Genomic DNA, 24,781 nt, shown 5'->3' with positions numbered 1-24,781 from the left:
GAGCAACGTGCAATACATTTACGTAAAGTTCTAACTTTTATCTATTGGACAACTATACAAAGTTTCTGACAAGGCCTTCAATTAAAATGATCTATACTGCTGATCTGCTCATAAGTCTCCTCACTATCCCACACCCCTAACCACTTTTCGATACAGTCCACTCCCTCCTCAGCCCCAAAGAACATGCCACCGTGACACATCTCAGTGCTGATGAGCAAGACGCCCATGGCGCTACACAAATAAGGATTATTATTATTTTATTATTATTATGAAGGGATCCCTAAGGTCCAAAGGCCCAAGTAAAACACAAACTTTCCACCCACTACAATTACACCTTTGGCCCGACACTTTGTAGCTATTTTTCCTAGATTGCCAGCAAACAGATGAATGCACACCTAGCAAAAAATTTAAACTAAAACGCATAGGCCTCCTCCATATCCCCTCTAGCCCACCTTTCCATCTCCAAACGTGGTGTGCTTTCTACCATTAAAGGTAGGTAGAAAAAAATGTTCTTTCAATCTGCTGACTATCTAGGAGAAATAGAAGGACCATCTAGTAGAGCTCCTCAATATCACATATGCAGACCGGCCAAGTTTACAACTTTTACCCTAATCCTTAAACTAATATTACATTTTCAAACAAAACAGCAAGTTCCTCACCATTCACAGGTAATGGCTCACATTATTGTGGTCGGTGCCTAAAACCTACAACTGGGCACCGTTAGGTCAGCAAGCGGATGTGGACCCGCTTTGCCACAAACTGATTTGGCTTTGGGCTAAATCTGGAGGCTGCACTTGGGATACCCCGGTTTTCACCTCCTGCACCTCAAAGGGGCATTTGGTCTTCGCTGCGGGGTACCCAAGCCGTTACTCGCAAAAGTAGTCTCAGTTATGTGGCAGCTGACACTAACATAAGACCAAGGTGCAAAACCTATTAATGCTATACTCACCTCAGATGAAGCCTGTTGCAAAAAAAAGGATTACATTGTGAGCCATTACTATGCTTCCTAAGAGCAACGTGCAATACATTTACGTAAAGTTCTAACTTTTATCTATTGGACAACTATACAAAGTTTCTGACAAGGCCTTCAATTAAAATGATCTATACTGCTGATCTGCTCATAAGTCTCCTCACTATCCCACACCCCAAACCACTTTTCGATACAGTCCACTCCCTCCTCAGCCCCAAAGAACATGCCACCGTGACGCATCTCAGTGCTGAAGAGCAAGCCACCCATGGCGCTACACAAATAAGGTTTATTATTTTATTATTATTATGAAGGGATCCCTAAGGTCCAAAGGCCCAAGTAAAACACAAACTTTCCACCCACTACAATTACACCTTTGGCCCGACACTTTGTAGCTATTTTTCCTAGATTGCCAGCAAACAGATGAATGCACACCTAGCAAAAAATTTAAACTAAAACGCATAGGCCTCCTCCATATCCCCTCTAGCCCACCTTTCCATCTCCAAACGTGGTGTGCTTTCTACCATTAAAGGTAGGTAGAAAAAAATGTTCTTTCAATCTGCTGACTATCTAGGAGAAATAGAAGGACCATCTAGTAGAGCTCCTCAATATCACATATGCAGACCGGCCAAGTTTACAACTTTTACCCTAATCCTTAAACTAATATTACATTGTCAAACAAAACAGCAAGTTCCTCACCGTTCACAGGTAATGGCTCACATTATTGTGGTCGGTGCCTAAAACCTACAACTGGGCACCGTTAGGTCAGCAAGCGGATGTGGACCCGCTTTGCCACAAACTGATTTGGCTTTGGGCTAAATCTGGAGGCTGCACTTGGGATACCCCGGTTTTCACCTCCTGCACCTCAAAGGGGCATTTGGTCTTCGCTGCGGGGTACCCAAGCCGTTACTCGTAAAAGTAGTCTCAGTTATGTGGCAGCTGACACTAACATAAGACCAAGGTGCAAAACCTATTAATGCTATACTCACCTCAGATGAAGCCTGTTGCAAAAAAAAGGATTACATTGTGAGCCATTACTATGCTTCCTAAGAGCAACATGCAATACATTTACGTAAAGTTCTAACTTTTATCTATTGGACAACTATACAAAGTTTCTGACAAGGCCTTCAATTAAAATGATCTATACTGCTGATCTGCTCATAAGTCTCCTCACTATCCCACACCCCTAACCACTTTTCGATACAGTCCACTCCCTCCTCAGCCCCAAAGAACATGCCACCGTGACACATCTCAGTGCTGATGAGCAAGACGCCCATGGCGCTACACAAATAAGGATTACTATTATTTTATTATTATTATGAAGGGATCCCTAAGGTCCAAAGGCCCAAGTAAAACACAAACTTTCCACCCACTACAATTACACCTTTGGCCCGACACTTTGTAGCTATTTTTCCTAGATTGCCAGCAAACAGATGAATGCACACCTAGCAAAAAATTTAAACTAAAACGCATAGGCCTCCTCCATATCCCCTCTAGCCCACCTTTCCATCTCCAAACGTGGTGTGCTTTCTACCATTAAAGGTAGGTAGAAAAAAATGTTCTTTCAATCTGCTGACTATCTAGGAGAAATAGAAGGACCATCTACTATAGCTCCTCAATATCACATATGCAGACCGGCCAAGTTTACAACTTTTACCCTAATCCTTAAACTAATATTACATTTTCAAACAAAACAGCAAGTTCCTCACCATTCACAGGTAATGGCTCACATTATTGTGGTCGGTGCCTAAAACCTACAACTGGGCACCGTTAGGTCAGCAAGCGGATGTGGACCCGCTTTGCCACAAACTGATTTGGCTTTGGGCTAAATCTGGAGGCTGCACTTGGGATACCCCGGTTTTCACCTCCTGCACCTCAAAGGGGCATTTGGTCTTCGCTGCGGGGTACCCAAGCCGTTACTCGCAAAAGTAGTCTCAGTTATGTGGCAGCTGACACTAACATAAGACCAAGGTGCAAAACCTATTAATGCTATACTCACCTCAGATGAAGCCTGTTGCAAAAAAAAGGATTACATTGTGAGCCATTACTATGCTTCCTAAGAGCAACGTGCAATACATTTACGTAAAGTTCTAACTTTTATCTATTGGACAACTATACAAAGTTTCTGACAAGGCCTTCAATTAAAATGATCTATACTGCTGATCTGCTCATAAGTCTCCTCACTATCCCACACCCCAAACCACTTTTCGATACAGTCCACTCCCTCCTCAGCCCCAAAGAACATGCCACCGTGACGCATCTCAGTGCTGAAGAGCAAGCCACCCATGGCGCTACACAAATAAGGTTTATTATTTTATTATTATTATGAAGGGATCCCTAAGGTCCAAAGGCCCAAGTAAAACACAAACTTTCCACCCACTACAATTACACCTTTGGCCCGACACTTTGTAGCTATTTTTCCTAGATTGCCAGCAAACAGATGAATGCACACCTAGCAAAAAATTTAAACTAAAACGCATAGGCCTCCTCCATATCCCCTCTAGCGCACCTTTCCATCTCCAAACGTGGTGTGCTTTCTACCATTAAAGGTAGGTAGAAAAAAATGTTCTTTCAATCTGCTGACTATCTAGGAGAAATAGAAGGACCATCTAGTAGAGCTCCTCAATATCACATATGCAGACCGGCCAAGTTTACAACTTTTACCCTAATCCTTAAACTAATATTACATTTTCAAACAAAACAGCAAGTTCCTCACCGTTCACAGGTAATGGCTCACATTATTGTGGTCGGTGCCTAAAACCTACAACTGGGCACCGTTAGGTCAGCAAGCGGATGTGGACCCGCTTTGCCACAAACTGATTTGGCTTTGGGCTAAATCTGGAGGCTGCACTTGGGATACCCCGGTTTTCACCTCCTGCACCTCAAAGGGGCATTTGGTCTTCGCTGCGGGGTACCCAAGCCGGTACTCGCAAAAGTAGTCTCAGTTATGTGGCAGCTGACACTAACATAAGACCAAGGTGCAAAACCTATTAATGCTATACTCACCTCAGATGAAGCCTGTTGCAAAAAAAGGATTACATTGTGAGCCATTACTATGCTTCCTAAGAGCAACGTGCAATACATTTACGTAAAGTTCTAACTTTTATCTATTGGACAACTATACAAAGTTTCTGACAAGGCCTTCAATTAAAATGATCTATACTGCTGATCTGCTCATAAGTCTCCTCACTATCCCACACCCCAAACCACTTTTCGATACAGTCCACTCCCTCCAAAGCCCCAAAGAACTGGCCCCCGTGACAGATCGCAGTGCTGAAGAGCAAGCCGCCCATGGCGCTACACAAATAAGGATTACTATTATTTTATTATTATTATGAAGGTATCCCTAAGGTCCAAAGGCCCAAGTAAAACACAAACTTTCCACCCACTACAATTAGACCTTTGGCCCGACACTTTGTAGCTATTTTTCCTAGATTGCCAGCAAACAGATGAATACACACCTAGCAAAAAATTTAAACTAAAACGCATAGGCCTCCTCCATATCCCCTCTAGCCCACCTTTCCATCTCCAAATGTGGTGTGCTTTCTACCATTAAAGGTAGGTAGAAAAAAATGTTCTTTCAATCTGCTGACTATCTAGGAGAAATAGAAGGACCATCTAGTAGAGCTCCTCAATATCACATATGCAGACCGGCCAAGTTTACAACTTTTACCCTAATCCTTAAACTAATATTACATTTTCAAACAAAACAGCAAGTTCCTCACCGTTCACAGGTAATGGCTCACATTATTGTGGTCGGTGCCTAAAACCTACAACTGGGCACCGTTAGGTCAGCAAGCGGATGTGGACCCGCTTTGCCACAAACTGATTTGGCTTTGGGCTAAATCTGGAGGCTGCACTTGGGATACCCCGGTTTTCACCTCCTGCACCTCAAAGGGGCATTTGGTCTTCGCTGCGGGGTACCCAAGCCGTTACTCGCAAAAGTAGTCTCAGTTATGTGGCAGCTGACACTAACATAAGACCAAGGTGCAAAACCTATTAATGCTATACTCACCTCAGATGAAGCCTGTTGCAAAAAAAGGATTACATTGTGAGCCATTACTATGCTTCCTAAGAGCAACGTGCAATGCAATTACGTAAAGTTCTAACTTTTATCTATTGGACAACTATACAAAGTTTCTGACAAGGCCTTCAATTAAAATGATCTATACTGCTGATCTGCTCATAAGTCTCCTCACTATCCCACACCCCTAACCACTTTTCGATACAGTCCACTCCCTCCTCAGCCCCAAAGAACATGCCACCGTGACACATCTCAGTGCTGATGAGCAAGACGCCCATGGCGCTACACAAATAAGGATTACTATTATTTTATTATTATTATGAAGGGATCCCTAAGGTCCAAAGGCCCAAGTAAAACACAAACTTTCCACCCACTACAATTACACCTTTGGCCCGACACTTTGTAGCTATTTTTCCTAGATTGCCAGCAAACAGATGAATGCACACCTAGCAAAAAATTTAAACTAAAACGCATAGGCCTCCTCCATATCCCCTCTAGCCCACCTTTCCATCTCCAAACGTGGTGTGCTTTCTACCATTAAAGGTAGGTAGAAAAAAATGTTCTTTCAATCTGCTGACTATCTAGGAGAAATAGAAGGACCATCTAGTAGAGCTCATCAATATCACATATGCAGACCGGCCAAGTTTACAACTTTTACCCTAATCCTTAAACTAATATTACATTTTCAAACAAAACAGCAAGTTCCTCACCGTTCACAGGTAATGGCTCACATTATTGTGGTCGGTGCCTAAAACCTACAACTGGGCACCGTTAGGTCAGCAAGCGGATGTGGACCCGCTTTGCCACAAACTGATTTGGCTTTGGGCTAAATCTGGAGGCTGCACTTGGGATACCCCGGTTTTCACCTCTTGCACCTCAAAGGGGCATTTGGTCTTCGCTGCGGGGTACCCAAGCCGTTACTCACAATAGTAGTCTCAGTTATGTGGCAGCTGACACTAACAAAAGACCAAGGTGCAAAACCTATTAATGCTATACTCACCTCAGATGAAGCCTGTTGCAAAAAAAAGGATTACATTGTGAGCCATTACTATGCTTCCTAAGAGCAACGTGCAATACATTTACGTAAAGTTCTAACTTTTATCTATTGGACAACTATACAAAGTTTCTGACAAGGCCTTCAATTAAAATGATCTATACTGCTGATCTGCTCATAAGTCTCCTCACTATCCCACACCCCAAACCACTTTTCGATACAGTCCACTCCCTCCTCAGCCCCAAAGAACATGCCACCGTGACGCATCTCAGTGCTGAAGAGCAAGCCACCCATGGCGCTACACAAATAAGGTTTATTATTTTATTATTATTATGAAGGGATCCCTAAGGTCCAAAGGCCCAAGTAAAACACAAACTTTCCACCCACTACAATTACACCTTTGGCCCGACACTTTGTAGCTATTTTTCCTAGATTGCCAGCAAACAGATGAATGCACACCTAGCAAAAAATGTAAACTAAAACGCATAGGCCTCCTCCATATCCCCTCTAGCCCACCTTTCCATCTCCAAACGTGGTGTGCTTTCTACCATTAAAGGTAGGTAGAAAAAAAATTTCTTTCAATCTGCTGACTATCTAGGAGAAATAGAAGGACCATCTAGTAGAGCTCCTCAATATGACATATGCAGACCGGCCATGTTTACAACTTTTACCCTAATCCTTAAACTAATATTACATTTTCAAACAAAACAGCAAGTTCCTCACCGTTCACAGGTAATGGCTCACATTATTGTGGTCGGTGCCTAAAACCTACAACTGGGCACCGTTAGGTCAGCAAGCGGATGTGGACCCGCTTTGCCACAAACTGATTTGGCTTTGGGCTAAATCTGGAGGCTGCACTTGGGATACCCCGGTTTTCACCTCTTGCACCTTAAAGGGGCATTTGGTCGTCGCTGCTGGGTACCCAAGCCGTTACTCGCAAAAGTAGTCTCAGTTATGTGGCAGCTGACACTAACATAAGACCAAGGTGCAAAACCTATTAATGCTATACTCACCTCAGACGAAGCCTGTTGCGAAAAAAGGATTACATTGTGAGCCATTACTATGCTTCCTAAGAGCAACGTGCAATACATTTACGTAAAGTTCTAACTTTTATCTATTGGCCAACTATACAAAGTTTCTGACAAGGCCTTCAATTAAAATGATCTATACTGCTGATCTGCTCATAAGTCTCCTCACTATCCCACACCCCAAACCACTTTTCGATACAGTCCACTCCCTCCTCAGCCCCAAAGAACATGCCACCGTGACACATCTCAGTGCTGATGAGCAAGACGCCCATGGCGCTACACAAATAAGGATTACTATTATTTTATTATTATTATGAAGGGATCCCTAAGGTCCAAAGGCCCAAGTAAAACACAAACTTTCCACCCACTACAATTACACCTTTGGCCCGACACTTTGTAGCTATTTTTCCTAGATTGCCAGCAAACAGATGAATGCACACCTAGCAAAAAATTTAAACTAAAACGCATAGGCCTCCTCCATATCCCCTCTAGCCCACCTTTCCATCTCCAAACGTGGTGTGCTTTCTACCATTAAAGGTAGGTAGAAAAAAATGTTCTTTCAATCTGCTGACTATCTAGGAGAAATAGAAGGACCATCTAGTAGAGCTCCTCAATATCACATATGCAGACCGGCCAAGTTTACAACTTTTACCCTAATCCTTAAACTAATATTACATTTTCAAACAAAACAGCAAGTTCCTCACCGTTCACAGGTAATGGCTCACATTATTGTGGTCGGTGCCTAAAACCTACAACTGGGCACCGTTAGGTCAGCAAGCGGATGTGGACCCGCTTTGCCACAAACTGATTTGGCTTTGGGCTAAATCTGGAGGCTGCACTTGGGATACCCCGGTTTTCACCTCCTGCACCTCAAAGGGGCATTTGGTCTTCGCTGCGGGGTACCCAAGCCGTTACTCGCAAAAGTAGTCTCAGTTATGTGGCAGCTGACACTAACATAAGACCAAGGTGCAAAACCTATTAATGCTATACTCACCTCAGATGAAGCCTGTTGCAAAAAAAAAGGATTACATTGTGAGCCATTACTATGCATCCTAAGAGCAACGTGCAATACATTTACGTAAAGTTCTAACTTTTATGTATTGGACAACTATACAAAGTTTCTGACAAGGCCTTCAATTAAAATGATCTATACTGCTGATCTGCTCATAAGTCTCCTCACTATCCCACACCCCAAACCACTTTTCGATACAGTCCACTCCCTCCTCAGCCCCAAAGAACATGCCACCGTGACACATCTCAGTGCTGATGAGCAAGACGCCCATGGCGCTACACAAATAAGGATTACTATTATTTTATTATTATTATGAAGGGATCCCTAAGGTCCAAAGGCCCAAGTAAAACACAAACTTTCCACCCACTACAATTACACCTTTGGCCCGACACTTTGTAGCTATTTTTCTTAGATTGCCAGCAAACAGATGAATGCACACCTAGCAAAAAATTTAAACTAAAACGCATAGGCCTCCTCCATATCCCCTCTAGCCCACCTTTCCATCTCCAAACGTGGTGTGCTTTCTACCATTAAAGGTAGGTAGAAAAAAATGTTCTTTCAATCTGCTGACTATGTAGGAGAAATAGAAGGACCATCTAGTATAGCTCCTCAATATTACATATGCAGACCGGCCAAGTTTACAACTTTTACCCTAATCCTTAAACTAATATTACATTTTCAAACAAAACAGCAAGTTCCTCACCGTTCACAGGTAATGGCTCACATTATTGTGGTCGGTGCCTAAAACCTACAACTGGGCACCGTTAGGTCAGCAAGCGGATGTGGACCCGCTTTGCCACAAACTGATTTAGCTTTGGGCTAAATCTGGAGGCTGCACTTGGGATACCCCGGTTTTCACCTCCTGCACCTCAAAGGGGCATTTGGTCTTCGCTGCGGGGTACCCAAGCCGGTACTCGCAAAAGTAGTCTCAGTTATGTGGCAGCTGACAGTAACATAAGACCAAGGTGCAAAACCTATTAATGCTATACTCACCTCAGATGAAGCCTGTTGCAAAAAAAGGATTACATTGTGAGCCATTACTATGCTTCCTAAGAGCAACGTGCAATACAATTACGTAAAGTTCTAACTTTTATCTATTGGACAACTATACAATGTTTCTGACAAGGCCTTCAATTAAAATGATCTATACTGCTGATCTGCTCATAAGTCTCCTCACTATCCCACACCCCTAACCACTTTTCGATACAGTCCACTCCCTCCTCAGCCCCAAAGAACATGCCACCGTGACAGATCTCAGTGCTGATGAGCAAGACGCCCATGGCGCTACACAAATAAGGATTATTATTATTTTATTATTATTATGAAGGGATCCCTAAGGTCCAAAGGCCCAAGTAAAACACAAACTTTCCACCCACTACAATTAGACCTTTGGCCCGACACTTTGTAGCTATTTTTCCTAGATTGCCAGCAAACAGATGAATGCACACCTAGCAAAAAATTTAAACTAAAACGCATAGGCCTCCTCCATATCCCCTCTAGCCCACCTTTCCATCTCCAAACGTGGTGTGCTTTCTACCATTAAAGGTAGGTAGAAAAAAATGTTCTTTCAATCTGCTGACTATCTAGGAGAAATAGAAGGACCATCTAGTAGAGCTCCTCAATATGACATATGCAGACCGGCCAAGTTTACAACTTTTACCCTAATCCTTAAACTAATATTACATTTTCAAACAAAACAGCAAGTTCCTCACCGTTCACAGGTAATGGCTCACATTATTGTGGTCGGTGCCTAAAACCTACAACTGGGCACCGTTAGGTCAGCAAGCGGATGTGGACCCGCTTTGCCACAAACTGATTTGGCTTTGGGCTAAATCTGGAGGCTGCACTTGGGATACCCCGGTTTTCACCTCCTGCACCTCCAAGGGGCATTTGGTCTTCGCTGCGGGGTCCCCAAGCCGTTACTCGCAAAAGTAGTCTCAGTTATGTGGCAGCTGACACTAACATAAGACCAAGGTGCAAAACCTATTAATGCTATACTCACCTCAGATGAAGCCTGTTGCAAAAAAAGGATTACATTGTGAGCCATTACTATGCTTCCTAAGAGCAACGTGCATTACAATTACGTAAAGTTCTAACTTTTATCTATTGGCCAACTATACAAAGTTTCTGACAAGGCCTTCAATTAAAATGATCTATACTGCTGATCTGCTCATAAGTCTCCTCACTATCCCACACCCCAAACCACTTTTCGATACAGTCCACTCCCTCCTCAGCCCCAAAGAACATGCCACCGTGACGCATCTCAGTGCTGAAGAGCAAGCCACCCATGGCGCTACACAAATAAGGTTTATTATTTTATTATTATTATGAAGGGATCCCTAAGGTCCAAAGGCCCAAGTAAAACACAAACTTTCCACCCACTACAATTAGACCTTTGGCCCGACACTTTGTAGCTATTTTTCCTAGATTGCCAGCAAACAGATGAATGCACACCTAGCAAAAAATTTAAACTAAAACGCATAGGCCTCCTCCATATCCCCTCTAGCCCACCTTTCCATCTCCAAACGTGGTGTGCTTTCTACCATTAAAGGTAGGTAGAAAAAAATGTTCTTTCAATCTGCTGACTATCTAGGAGAAATAGAAGGACCATCTAGTAGAGCTCCTCAATATCACATATGCAGACCGGCCAAGTTTACAACTTTTACCCTAATCCTTAAACTAATATTACATTTTCAAACAAAACAGCAAGTTCCTCACCGTTCACAGGTAATGGCTCACATTATTGTGGTCGGTGCCTAAAATCTACAACTGGGCACCGTTAGGTCAGCAAGCGGATGTGGACCCGCTTTGCCACAAACTGATTTGGCTTTGGGCTAAATCTGGAGGCTGCACTTGGGATACCCCGGTTTTCACCTCCTGCACCTCAAAGGGGCATTTGGTCTTCGCTGCGGGGTACCCAAGCCGTTACTCGCAAAAGTAGTCTCAGTTATGTGGCAGCTGACACTAACATAAGACCAAGGTGCAAAACCTATTAATGCTATACTCACCTCAGATGAAGCCTGTTGCGAAAAAAGGATTACATTGTGAGCCATTACTATGCTTCCTAAGAGCAACATGCAATACATTTACGTAAAGTTCTAACTTTTATCTATTGGACAACTATACAAAGTTTCTGACAAGGCCTTCAATTAAAATGATCTATACTGCTGATCTGCTCATAAGTCTCCTCACTATCCCACACCCCAAACCACTTTTCGATACAGTCCACTCCCTCCTCAGCCCCAAAGAACATGCCACCGTGACACATCTCAGTGCTGATGAGCAAGACGCCCATGGCGCTACACAAATAAGGATTACTATTATTTTATTATTATTATGAAGGGATCCCTAAGGTCCAAAGGCCCAAGTAAAACACAAACTTTCCACCCACTACAATTACACCTTTGGCCCGACACTTTGTAGCTATTTTTCCTAGATTGCCAGCAAACAGATGAATGCACACCTAGCAAAAAATTTAAACTAAAACGCATAGGCCTCCTCCATATCCCCTCTAGCCCACCTTTCCATCTCCAAACGTGGTGTGCTTTCTACCATTAAAGGTAGGTAGAAAAAAATGTTCTTTCAATCTGCTGACTATCTAGGAGAAATAGAAGGACCATCTACTATAGCTCCTCAATATCACACATGCAGACCGGCCAAGTTTACAACTTTTACCCTAATCCTTAAACTAATATTACATTTTCAAACAAAACAGCAAGTTCCTCACCGTTCACAGGTAATGGCTCACATTATTGTGGTCGGTGCCTAAAACCTACAACTGGGCACCGTTAGGTCAGCAAGCGGATGTGGACCCGCTTTGCCACAAACTGATTTGGCTTTGGGCTAAATCTGGAGGCTGCACTTGGGATACCCCGGTTTTCACCTCTTGCACCTCAAAGGGGCATTTGGTCTTCGCTGCGGGGTACCCAAGCCGTTACTCGCAAAAGTAGTCTCAGTTATGTGGCAGCTGACACTAACATAAGACCAAGGTGCAAAACCTATTAATGCTATACTCACCTCAGATGAAGCCTGTTGCAAAAAAAGGATTACATTGTGAGCCAGTACTATGCTTCCTAAGAGCAACGTGCAATACAATTACGTAAAGTTCTAACTTTTATCTATTGGCCAACTATACAAAGTTTCTGACAAGGCCTTCAATTAAAATGATCTATACTGCTGATCTGCTCATAAGTCTCCTCACTATCCCACACCCCTAACCACTTCTCGATACAGTCCACTCCCTCCTCAGCCCCAAAGAACATGCCACCGTGACACATCTCAGTGCTGATGAGCAAGACGCCCATGGCGCTACACAAATAAGGATTACTATTATTTTATTATTATTATGAAGGGATCCCTAAGGTCCAAAGGCCCAAGTAAAACACAAACTTTCCACCCACTACAATTACACCTTTGGCCCGACACTTTGTAGCTATTTTTCCTAGATTGCCAGCAAACAGATGAATGCACACCTAGCAAAAAATGTAAACTAAAACGCATAGGCCTCCTCCATATCCCCTCTAGCCCACCTTTCCATCTCCAAACGTGGTGTGCTTTCTACCATTAAAGGTAGGTAGAAAAAAATGTTCTTTCAATCTGCTGACTATCTAGGAGAAATAGAAGGACCATCTAGTAGAGCTCCTCAATATCACATATGCAGACCGGCCAAGTTTACAACTTTTACCCTAATCCTTAAACTAATATTACATTTTCAAACAAAACAGCAAGTTCCTCACCGTTCACAGGTAATGGCTCACATTATTGTGGTCGGTGCCTAAAACCTACAACTGGGCACCGTTAGGTCAGCAAGCGGATGTGGACCCGCTTTGCCACAAACTGATTTGGCTTTGGGCTAAATCTGGAGGCTGCACTTGGGATACCCCGGTTTTCACCTCCTGCACCTCAAAGGGGCATTTGGTCTTCGCTGCGGGGTACCCAAGCCGGTACTCGCAAAAGTAGTCTCAGTTATGTGGCAGCTGACACTAACATAAGACCAAGGTGCAAAACCTATTAATGCTATACTCACCTCAGATGAAGCCTGTTGCAAAAAAAGGATTACATTGTGAGCCATTACTATGCTTCCTAAGAGCAACGTGCAATACAATTACGTAAAGTTCTAACTTTTATCTATTGGACAACTATACAATGTTTCTGACAAGGCCTTCAATTAAAATGATCTATACTGCTGATCTGCTCATAAGTCTCCTCACTATCCCACACCCCTAACCACTTTTCGATACAGTCCACTCCCTCCTCAGCCCCAAAGAACATGCCACCGTGACACATCTCAGTGCTGATGAGCAAGACGCCCATGGCGCTACACAAATAAGGATTATTATTATTTTATTATTATTATGAAGGGATCCCTAAGGTCCAAAGGCCCAAGTAAAACACAAACTTTCCACCCACTACAATTACACCTTTGGCCCGACACTTTGTAGCTATTTTTCCTAGATTGCCAGCAAACAGATGAATGCACACCTAGCAAAAAATGTAAACTAAAACGCATAGGCCTCCTCCATATCCCCTCTAGCCCACCTTTCCATCTCCAAACGTGGTGTGCTTTCTACCATTAAAGGTAGGTAGAAAAAAATGTTCTTTCAATCTGCTGACTATCTAGGAGAAATAGAAGGACCATCTAGTAGAGCTCCTCAATATGACATATGCAGACCGGCCAAGTTTACAACTTTTACCCTAATCCTTAAACTAATATTACATTTTCAAACAAAACAGCAAGTTCCTCACCGTTCACAGGTAATGGCTCACATTATTGTGGTCGGTGCCTAAAACCTACAACTGGGCACCGTTAGGAAAGCAAGCGGATGTGGACCCGCTTTGCCACAAACTGATTTGGCTTTGGGCTAAATCTGGAGGCTGCACTTGGGATACCCCGGTTTTCACCTCCTGCACCTCCAAGGGGCATTTGGTCTTCGCTGCGGGGTCCCCAAGCCGTTACTCGCAAAAGTAGTCTCAGTTATGTGGCAGCTGACACTAACATAAGACCAAGGTGCAAAACCTATTAATGCTATACTCACCTCAGATGAAGCCTGTTGCAAAAAAAGGATTACATTGTGAGCCATTACTATGCTTCCTAAGAGCAACGTGCATTACAATTACGTAAAGTTCTAACTTTTATCTATTGGCCAACTATACAAAGTTTCTGACAAGGCCTTCAATTAAAATGATCTATACTGCTGATCTGCTCATAAGTCTCCTCACTATCCCACACCCCAAACCACTTTTCGATACAGTCCACTCCCTCCTCAGCCCCAAAGAACATGCCACCGTGACGCATCTCAGTGCTGAAGAGCAAGCCACCCATGGCGCTACACAAATAAGGTTTATTATTTTATTATTATTATGAAGGGATCCCTAAGGTCCAAAGGCCCAAGTAAAACACAAACTTTCCACCCACTACAATTAGACCTTTGGCCCGACACTTTGTAGCTATTTTTCCTAGATTGCCAGCAAACAGATGAATGCACACCTAGCAAAAAATTTAAACTAAAACGCATAGGCCTCCTCCATATCCCCTCTAGCCCACCTTTCCATCTCCAAACGTGGTGTGCTTTCTACCATTAAAGGTAGGTAGAAAAAAATGTTCTTTCAATCTGCTGACTATCTAGGAGAAATAGAAGGACCATCTAGTAGAGCTCCTCAATATCACATATGCAGACCGGCCAAGTTTACAACTTTTACCCTAATCCTTAAACTAATATTACATTTTCAAACAAAACAGCAAGTTCCTCACCGTTCACAGGTAATGGCTCACATTATTGTGGTCGGTGCCTAAAACCTACAACTGGGCACCGTTAGGTCAGCAAGCGGATGTGGACCCGCTTTGCCACAAACTGATTTGGCTTTGGGCTAAATCTGGAGGCTGCACTTGGGATACCCCGGTTTTCACCTCCTGCACCTCAAAGGGGCATTTGGTCTTCGCTGCGGGGTACCCAAGCCGTTACTCGCAAAAGTAGTCTCAGTTATGTGGCAGCTGACACTAACATAAGACCAAGGTGCAAAACCTATTAATGCTATACTCACCTCAGATGAAGCCTGTTGCGAAAAAAGGATTACATTGTGAGCCATTACTATGCTTCCTAAGAGCAACGTGCAATACAATTACGTAAAGTTCTAACTTTTATCTATTGGACAACTATACAAAGTTTCTGACAAGGCCTTCAATTAAAATGATCTATACTGCTGATCTGCTCATAAGTCTCCTCACTATCCCACACCCCTAACCACTTTTCGATACAGTCCACTCCCTCCTCAGCCCCAAAGAACATGCCACCGTGACACATCTCAGTGCTGATGAGCAAGACGCCCATGGCGCTACACAAATAAGGATTACTATTATTTTATTATTATTATGAAGGGATCCCTAAGGTCCAAAGGCCCAAGTAAAACACAAACTTTCCACCCACTACAATTACACCTTTGGCCCGACACTTTGTAGCTATTTTTCCTAGATTGCCAGCAAACAGATGAATGCACACCTAGCAAAAAATGTAAACTAAAACGCATAGGCCTCCTCCATATCCCCTCTAGCCCACCTTTCCATCTCCAAACGTGGTGTGCTTTCTACCATTAAAGGTAGGTAGAAAAAAATGTTCTTTCAATCTGCTGACTATCTAGGAGAAATAGAAGGACCATCTACTATAGCTCCTCAATATCACATATGCAGACCGGCCAAGTTTACAACTTTTACCCTAATCCTTAAACTAATATTACATTTTCAAACAAAACAGCAAGTTCCTCACCGTTCACAGGTAATGGCTCACATTATTGTGGTCGGTGCCTAAAACCTACAACTGGGCACCGTTAGGTCAGCAAGCGGATGTGGACCCGCTTTGCCACAAACTGATTTGGCTTTGGGCTAAATCTGGAGGCTGCACTTGGGATACCCCGGTTTTCACCTCTTGCACCTCAAAGGGGCATTTGGTCTTCGCTGCGGGGTACCCAAGCCGTTACTCGCAAAAGTAGTCTCAGTTATGTGGCAGCTGACACTAACATAAGACCAAGGTGCAAAACCTATTAATGCTATACTCACCTCAGATGAAGCCTGTTGCAAAAAAAGGATTACATTGTGAGCCATTACTATGCTTCCTAAGAGCAACGTGCAATACAATTACGTAAAGTTCTAACTTTTATCTATTGGCCAACTATACAAAGTTTCTGACAAGGCCTTCAATTAAAATGATCTATACTGCTGATCTGCTCATAAGTCTCCTCACTATCCCACACCCCAAACCACTTTTCGATACAGTCCACTCCCTCCTCAGCCCCAAAGAACATGCCACCGTGACACATCTCAGTGCTGATGAGCAAGACGCACATGGCGCTACACAAATAAGGATTACTATTATTTTATTATTATTATGAAGGGATCCCTAAGGTCCAAAGGCCCAAGTAAAACACAAACTTTCCACCCACTACAATTAGACCTTTGGCCCGACACTTTGTAGCTATTTTTCCTAGATTGCCAGCAAACAGATGAATGCACACCTAGCAAAAAATTTAAACTAAAACGCATAGGCCTCCTCCATATCCCCTCTAGCCCACCTTTCCATCTCCAAACGTGGTGTGCTTTCTACCATTAAAGGTAGGTAGAAAAAAATGTTCTTTCAATCTGCTGACTATCTAGGAGAAATAGAAGGACCATCTACTATAGCTCCTCAATATCACACATGCAGACCGGCCAAGTTTACAACTTTTACCCTAATCCTTAAACTAATATTACATTTTCAAACAAAACAGCAAGTTCCTCACCGTTCACAGGTAATGGCTCACATTATTGTGGTCGGTGCCTAAAACCTACAACTGGGCACCGTTAGGTCAGCAAGCGGATGTGGACCCGCTTTGCCACAAACTGATTTGGCTTTGGGCTAAATCTGGAGGCTGCACTTGGGATACCCCGGTTTTCACCTCTTGCACCTCAAAGGGGCATTTGGTCTTCGCTGCGGGGTACCCAAGCCGTTACTCGCAAAAGTAGTCTCAGTTATGTGGCAGCTGACACTAACATAAGACCAAGGTGCAAAACCTATTAATGCTATACTCACCTCAGATGAAGCCTGTTGCAAAAAAAGGATTACATTGTGAGCCAGTACTATGCTTCCTAAGAGCAACGTGCAATACAATTACGTAAAGTTCTAACTTTTATCTATTGGCCAACTATACAAAGTTTCTGACAAGGCCTTCAATTAAAATGATCTATACTGCTGATCTGCTCATAAGTCTCCTCACTATCCCACACCCCTAACCACTTTTCGATACAGTCCACTCCCTCCTCAGCCCCAAAGAACATGCCACCGTGACACATCTCAGTGCTGATGAGCAAGACGCCCATGGCGCTACACAAATAAGGATTACTATTATTTTATTATTATTATGAAGGGATCCCTAAGGTCCAAAGGCCCAAGTAAAACACAAACTTTCCACCCACTACAATTACACCTTTGGCCCGACACTTTGTAGCTATTTTTCTTAGATTGCCAGCAAACAGATGAATGCACACCTAGCAAAAAATGTAAACTAAAACGCATAGGCCTCCTCCATATCCCCTCTAGCCCACCTTTCCATCTCCAAACGTGGTGTGCTTTCTACCATTAAAGGTAGGTAGAAAAAAATGTTCTTTCAATCTGCTGACTATCTAGGAGAAATAGAAGGACCATCTAGTAGAGCTCCTCAATATCACATATGCAGACCGGCCAAGTTTACAACTTTTACCCTAATCCTTAAACTAATATTACATTTTCAAACAAAACAGCAAGTTCCTCACCGTTCACAGGTAATGGCTCACATTATTGTGGTCGGTGCCTAAAACCTACAACTGGGCACCGTTAGGTCAGCAAGCGGATGTGGACCCGCTTTGCCACAAACTGATTTGGCTTTGGGCTAAATCTGGAGGCTGCACTTGGGATACCCCGGTTTTCACCTCTTGCACCTTAAAGGGGCATTTGGTCGTCGCTGCTGGGTACCCAAGCCGTTACTCGCAAAAGTAGTCTCAGTTATGTGGCAGCTGACACTAACATAAGACCAAGGTGCAAAACCTATTAATGCTATACTCACCTCAGATGAAGCCTGTTGCAAAAAAAGGATTACATTGTGAGCCATTACTATGCTTCCTAAGAGCAACGTGCAATACAATTACGTAAAGTTCTAACTTTTATCTATTGGACAACTATACAATGTTTCTGACAAGGCCTTCAATTAAAATGATCTATACTGCTGATCTGCTCATAAGTCTCCTCACTATCCCACACCCCTAACCACTTTTCGATACAGTCCACTCCCTCCTCAGCCCCAAAGAACATGCCACCGTGACACATCTCAGTGCTGATGAGCAAGACGCCCATGGCGCTACACAAATAAGGATTATTATTATTTTATTATTATTATGAAGGGATCCCTAAGGTCCAAAGGCCCAAGTAAAACACAAACTTTCCACCCACTACAATTACACCTTTGGCCCGACACTTTGTAGCTATTTTTCCTAGATTGCCAGCAAACAGATGAATGCACACCTAGCAAAAAATGTAAACTAAAACGCATAGGCCTCCTCCATATCCCCTCTAGCCCACCTTTCCATCTCCAAACGTGGTGTGCTTTCTACCATTAAAGGTAGGTAGAAAAAAAATTTCTTTCAATCTGCTGACTATCTAGGAGAAATAGAAGGACCATCTACTATAGCTCCTCAATATCACATATGCAGACCGGCCAAGTTTACAACTTTTACCCTAATCCTTAAACTAATATTACATTTTCAAACAAAACAGCAAGTTCCTCACCGTTCACAGGTAATGGCTCACATTATTGTGGTCGGTGCCTAAAACCTACAACTGGGCACCGTTAGGTCAGCAAGCGGATGTGGACCCGCTTTGCCACAAACTGATTTGGCTTTGGGTTAAATCTGGAGGCTGCACTTGGGATACCCCGGTTTTCACCTCTTGCACCTCAAAGGGGCATTTGGTCTTCGCTGCGGGGTACCCAAGCCGTTACTCGCAAAAGTAGTCTCAGTTATGTGGCAGCTGACACTAACATAAGACCAAGGTGCAAAACCTATTAATGCTATACTCACCTCAGATGAAGCCTGTTGCAAAAAAAGGATTACATTGTGAGCCATTACTATGCTTCCTAAGAGCAACGTGCAATGCAATTACGTAAAGTTCTAACTTTTATCTATTGGCCAACTATACAAAGTTTCTGACAAGGCCTTCAATTAAAATGATCTATACTGCTGATCTGCTCATAAGTCTCCTCACTATCCCACACCCCAAACCACTTTTCGATACAGTCCACTCCCTCCTCAGCCCCAAAGAACATGCCACCGTGACACATCTCAGTGCTGATGAGCAAGACGCCCATGGCGCTACACAAATAAGGATTACTATTATTTTATTATTATTATGAAGGGATCCCTAAGGTCCAAAGGCCCAAGTAAAACACAAACTTTCCACCCACTACAATTACACCTTTGGCCCGACACTTTGTAGCTATTTTTCCTAGATTGCCAGCAAACAGATGAATGCACACCTAGCAAAAAATTTAAACTAAAACGCATAGGCCTCCTCCATATCCCCTCTAGCCCACCTTTCCATCTCCAAACGTGGTGTGCTTTCTACCATTAAAGGTAGGTAGAAAAAAATGTTCTTTCAATCTGCTGACTATCTAGGAGAAATAGAAGGACCATCTACTATAGCTCCTCAATATCACACATGCAGACCGGCCAAGTTTACAACTTTTACCCTAATCCTTAAACTAATATTACATTTTCAAACAAAACAGCAAGTTCCTCACCGTTCACAGGTAATGGCTCACATTATTGTGGTCGGTGCCTAAAACCTACAACTGGGCACCGTTAGGTCAGCAAGCGGATGTGGACCCGCTTTGCCACAAACTGATTTGGCTTTGGGCTAAATCTGGAGGCTGCACTTGGGATACCCCGGTTTTCACCTCTTGCACCTCAAAGGGGCATTTGGTCTTCGCTGCGGGGTACCCAAGCCGTTACTCGCAAAAGTAGTCTCAGTTATGTGGCAGCTGACACTAACATAAGACCAAGGTGCAAAACCTATTAATGCTATACTCACCTCAGATGAAGCCTGTTGCAAAAAAAGGATTACATTGTGAGCCAGTACTATGCTTCCTAAGAGCAACGTGCAATACAATTACGTAAAGTTCTAACTTTTATCTATTAGCCAACTATACAAAGTTTCTGACAAGGCCTTCAATTAAAATGATCTATACTGCTGATCTGCTCATAAGTCTCCTCACTATCCCACACCCCTAACCACTTTTCGATACAGTCCACTCCCTCCTCAGCCCCAAAGAACCTGCCACCGTGACACATCTCAGTGCTGATGAGCAAGACGCCCATGGCGCTACACAAATAAGGATTACTATTATTTTATTATTATTATGAAGGGATCCCTAAGGTCCAAAGGCCCAAGTAAAACACAAACTTTCCACCCACTACAATTACACCTTTGGCCCGACACTTTGTAGCTATTTTTCCTAGATTGCCAGCAAACAGATGAATGCACACCTAGCAAAAAATGTAAACTAAAACGCATAGGCCTCCTCCATATCCCCTCTAGCCCACCTTTCCATCTCCAAACGTGGTGTGCTTTCTACCATTAAAGGTAGGTAGAAAAAAATGTTCTTTCAATCTGCTGACTATCTAGGAGAAATAGAAGGACCATCTAGTAGAGCTCCTCAATATGACATATGCAGACCGGCCAAGTTGACAACTTTTACCCTAATCCTTAAACTAATATTACATTTTCAAACAAAACAGCAAGTTCCTCACCGTTCACAGGTAATGGCTCACATTATTGTGGTCGGTGCCTAAAACCTACAACTGGGCACCGTTAGGTCAGCAAGCGGATGTGGACCCGCTTTGCCACAAACTGATTTGGCTTTGGGCTAAATCTGGAGGCTGCACTTGGGATACCCCGGTTTTCACCTCCTGCACCTCAAAGGGGCATTTGGTCTTCGCTGCGGGGTACCCAAGCCGGTACTCGCAAAAGTAGTCTCAGTTATGTGGCAGCTGACACTAACATAAGACCAAGGTGCAAAACCTATTAATGCTATACTCACCTCAGATGAAGCCTGTTGCAAAAAAAGGATTACATTGTGAGCCATTACTATGCTTCCTAAGAGCAACGTGCAATACATTTACGTAAAGTTCTAACTTTTATCTATTGGACAACTATACAATGTTTCTGACAAGGCCTTCAATTAAAATGATCTATACTGCTGATCTGCTCATAAGTCTCCTCACTATCCCACACCCCTAACCACTTTTCGATACAGTCCACTCCCTCCTCAGCCCCAAAGAACATGCCACCGTGACACATCTCAGTGCTGATGAGCAAGACGCCCATGGCGCTACACAAATAAGGATTATTATTATTTTATTATTATTATGAAGGGATCCCTAAGGTCCAAAGGCCCAAGTAAAACACAAACTTTCCACCCACTACAATTACACCTTTGGCCCGACACTTTGTAGCTATTTTTCCTAGATTGCCAGCAAACAGATGAATGCACACCTAGCAAAAAATTTAAACTAAAACGCATAGGCCTCCTCCATATCCCCTCTAGCCCACCTTTCCATCTCCAAACGTGGTGTGCTTTCTACCATTAAAGGTAGGTAGAAAAAAATGTTCTTTCAATCTGCTGACTATCTAGGAGAAATAGAAGGACCATCTAGTAGAGCTCCTCAATATGACATATGCAGACCGGCCAAGTTTACAACTTTTACCCTAATCCTTAAACTAATATTACATTTTCAAACAAAACAGCAAGTTCCTCACCGTTCACAGGTAATGGCTCACATTATTGTGGTCGGTGCCTAAAACCTACAACTGGGCACCGTTAGGTCAGCAAGCGGATGTGGACCCGCTTTGCCACAAACTGATTTGGCTTTGGGCTAAATCTGGAGGCTGCACTTGGGATACCCCGGTTTTCACCTCCTGCACCTCAAAGGGGCATTTGGTCTTCGCTGCGGGGTACCCAAGCCGTTACTCGCAAAAGTAGTCTCAGTTATGTGGCAGCTGACACTAACATAAGACCAAGGTGCAAAACCTATTAATGCTATACTCACCTCAGACGAAGCCTGTTGCAAAAAAAGGATTACATTGTGAGCCATTACTATGCTTCCTAAGAGCAACGTGCATTACAATTACGTAAAGTTCTAACTTTTATCTATTGGACAACTATACAAAGTTTCTGACAAGGCCTTCAATTAAAATGATCTATACTGCTGATCTGCTCATAAGTCTCCTCACTATCCCACACCCCAAACCACTTTTCGATACAGTCCACTCCCTCCTCAGCCCCAAAGAACATGCCACCGTGACGCATCTCAGTGCTGAAGAGCAAGCCACCCATGGCGCTACACAAATAAGGATTACTATTATTTTATTATTATTATGAAGGGATCCCTAAGGTCCAAAGGCCCAAGTAAAACACAAACTTTCCACCCACTACAATTACACCTTTGGCCCGACACTTTGTAGCTATTTTTCCTAGATTGCCAGCAAACAGATGAATGCACACCTAGCAAAAAATTTAAACTAAAACGCATAGGCCTCCTCCATATCCCCTCTAGCCCACCTTTCCATCTCCAAACGTGGTGTGCTTTCTACCATTAACCCCTTGAGTGGCAGGTTTCCTACCACCCTGTCGTGCCCACCAGGGCAGGTTTTTTAAAATGGTCTAATCATTGAATTTCAACTAGTTTTGCAGTTGCGTCTCAAGAGCCATAACTTTTTCATTTTTCCATTGACATGGCCATATAAGGGCTTGTTTTTTGCGGGGCAAGTTGTGATTTTTTAAACAGGGGGGAGGAAAAAAAGAAATGGGGAAAAAAGAAAAAAAGGGGCCATGTGATTAAGGGGTTAAATAATGTATTAACTTCCTTCTCTGGGTCATTACGACGCACGGATACCACATGTGTGATTGTATTTTTGATTTTTTACAAAGTAAAGGGAGACAAGTGGTTTTTTTATTTTTTTAATTATTTTTTTACTTTTTTTTTTTTTTTTTTTTTTTTAATTTTTTTTTTTTGTCCCTTTAGGGGACTTCCACAGGGACCCATCAGGACCCCTGATCACATTCCAGGGGTCCGATGGTGACAGCCCTTTACATGCTGCAGTGACAGCCCTTTACATGCTGCAGTCACATAGACTGCAGCATGTAAAGGGTTAACACAGCAGAGATCGGAGGTTTTCTCTGATCTCTGCTGTAAGAGCTGGTACCTAGGTGTCCTCTGACAGCTAACAACCAGCTCTCCCTGCCACAGAGACCATCGGCTTGCTTCTGACAAGCCGATGGTCTCTATGGCAACCTGTAAACAAAGCAGGACATTGCCGACATGTCGGCAATATCTTCTGCTGGTTTTTCAAAGCCCTTGCTTTGTTCTCTGTGGGTCTGTGCAGGCAGAGCACACTGCCACAGCTTGTGGCATTGTGCTCTGCAGCTCCCATAGTCATACATAGCCCGGAAATCTTCCGGGGTATATCACTATGGGCAGTGGAGCTCGTCACGGAACTTTTCCGGGCGTGCCACTCAAGGGGTTAAAGGTAGGTAGAAAAAAATGTTCTTTCAATCTGCTGACTATGTAGGAGAAATAGAAGGACCATCTAGTAGAGCTCATCAATATCACATATGCAGACCGGACAAGTTTACAACTTTTACCCTAATCCTTAAACTAATATTACATTTTCAAACAAAACAGCAAGTTCCTCACCGTTCACAGGTAATGGCTCACATTATTGTGGTCGGTGCCTAAAACCTACAACTGGGCACCGTTAGGTCAGCAAGCGGATGTGGACCCGCTTTGCCACAAACTGATTTGGCTTTGGGCTAAATCTGGAGGCTGCACTTGGGATACCCCGGTTTTCACCTCCTGCACCTCAAAGGGGCATTTGGTCTTCGCTGCGGGGTACCCAAGCCGTTACTCACAAAAGTAGTCTCAGTTATGTGGCAGCTGACACTAACATAAGACCAAGGTGCAAAACCTATTAATGCTATACTCACCTCAGATGAAGCCTGTTGCAAAAAAAGGATTACATTGTGAGCCATTACTATGCTTCCTAAGAGCAACGTGCAATACAATTACGTAAAGTTCTAACTTTTATCTATTGGCCAACTATACAAAGTTTCTGACAAGGCCTTCAATTAAAATGATCTATACTGCTGATCTGCTCATAAGTCTCCTCACTATCCCACACCCCTAACCACTTTTCGATACAGTCCACTCCCTCCTCAGCCCCAAAGAACATGCCACCGTGACGCATCTCAGTGCTGAAGAGCAAGCCACCCATGGCGCTACACAAATAAGGTTTATTATTTTATTATTATTATGAAGGGATCCCTAAGGTCCAAAGGCCCAAGTAAAACACAAACTTTCCACCCACTACAATTACACCTTTGGCCCGACACTTTGTAGCTATTTTTCCTAGATTGCCAGCAAACAGATGAATGCACACCTAGCAAAAAATTTAAACTAAAACGCATAGGCCTCCTCCATATCCCCTCTAGCCCACCTTTCCATCTCCAAACGTGGTGTGCTTTCTACCATTAAAGGTAGGTAGAAAAAAATGTTCTTTCAATCTGCTGACTATCTAGGAGAAATAGAAGGACCATCTAGTAGAGCTCCTCAATATCACATATGCAGACCGGCCAAGTTGACAACTTTTACCCTAATCCTTAAACTAATATTACATTTTCAAACAAAACAGCAAGTTCCTCA

The sequence above is a fragment of the Eleutherodactylus coqui genome, chromosome 8, assembly GCF_035609145.1.
Source record: "Eleutherodactylus coqui strain aEleCoq1 chromosome 8, aEleCoq1.hap1, whole genome shotgun sequence".
NCBI classification, from domain to species: Eukaryota; Metazoa; Chordata; class Amphibia; order Anura; family Eleutherodactylidae; genus Eleutherodactylus; species Eleutherodactylus coqui.
The sequence above is the reverse complement of the archived record's forward strand: the minus strand, read 5'-3'. Positions refer to the sequence as shown.